The following is a 1,355-nucleotide window of genomic DNA, read 5'->3' as shown; positions in this document are numbered from 1 at the left end:
GTATATAAAAACACGGGCCTTTGCGATTCCTCGTAATTTCCTCGTATTGAAAAACACGGGCCTTTGTAACTGCTCGCTATTTCGTCGTAATTTTACGACGAATTTGCAACGATATGTAATCTTATATATACCCCCGAGCGCTCACTCTTTCATTCCTCTCTACTTCTTCTTCACTTCCTCTCCATTTCGTAGCAATGGTAAGCCTCTCTAATTCCTCTCTAATTTGGTTAGTTTAGGATAGATTAGGTGGTTAGTATAGGGAATTTAGATAGGTTTACAGATTTTATGTTATTTAGTGTTGATTAGGTGGATAATGTTGGGAAATATACTGTTGATGTTAATTTTAAAAATTAAATTTTTTTCCAAGGTTCGAAAAGGAAGACTTACTGCCCATTACAGAGAGATGTTCGGTGAGCCGGGTAGTCGTTTAGACCCCTCTTCTTCAGCTTCCGGTTCTTCGGGTCTGGAGTAAGACGCCTCATTACGTCAGAAAGACGTGGTTCAAAATTTACGATGTAAGTTTCTATTAATTAATTATATATACTTTAATTTTTTCATGATTTATATATATACTTTCTAAAAAACTAATTGTTAATTTATGTTTTCCAACAGAAAAAATATAATTGGGCCTTGAAGATCACTGAGAGGGTGAGAAAGAAGTTTAACGCGAAGGCGAAAGTTCGCTTGTTGGACACGGTCTCCAACTGGAAGGGTGACTGGATCGTGAAGGGGTATGAGCGTGGCAAACCCGCTGAGCTCACCACGGATGTGTGGGATGGCCTCATCCGTTATTAGCGTCTTCCTGATTCCATTAGAATCGCCCAGTTTTGCTCTGACTCCCGTAACACGGTCGATGAGCACGGGAACGCGCCGATGCTTCACACTACGGGCCAAAAACCCCACGCCGGTGTCCGTTTGGAAATGGTAATTAAATATTTTATTAAATAATTTTTTAATAATTATATTAATTTATTCTAACTTTCTTAACTGTTTTTTAGGCCAAAGAGACGGGACAGCTCCCTTCTCTTATGGAATGGAACTTTACGAGAGGACCCATAAGAACAAGGCGGGCGTATTTGTATATGGCAAGTCCGAGCAAATCTATAACGATGTGGTTGCTCGGGTTGAAGACCGCCAGATCCAGCTGACCCAGCAGTCTACCGACGGATTACCCGTCACCTTATCCACACTTGAAGTGGATAAGATTTACGAGGAGGTAAATTTTCTAAAATTTTAATTTTTTATTATTCATTTAATTTAACTTTAAATTATTACTAACAATATTTTTTTTTTTTTTAAGGTTGTCTCAAAAAAAAAGGGACGGACGTTGGGGATTGGTTCCGTCAACGATGTTC

The sequence above is a fragment of the Brassica oleracea genome, chromosome C1, assembly GCF_000695525.1.
Source record: "Brassica oleracea var. oleracea cultivar TO1000 chromosome C1, BOL, whole genome shotgun sequence".
NCBI lineage: Eukaryota > Viridiplantae > Streptophyta > Magnoliopsida > Brassicales > Brassicaceae > Brassica > Brassica oleracea.
The sequence above is the reverse complement of the archived record's forward strand: the minus strand, read 5'-3'. Positions refer to the sequence as shown.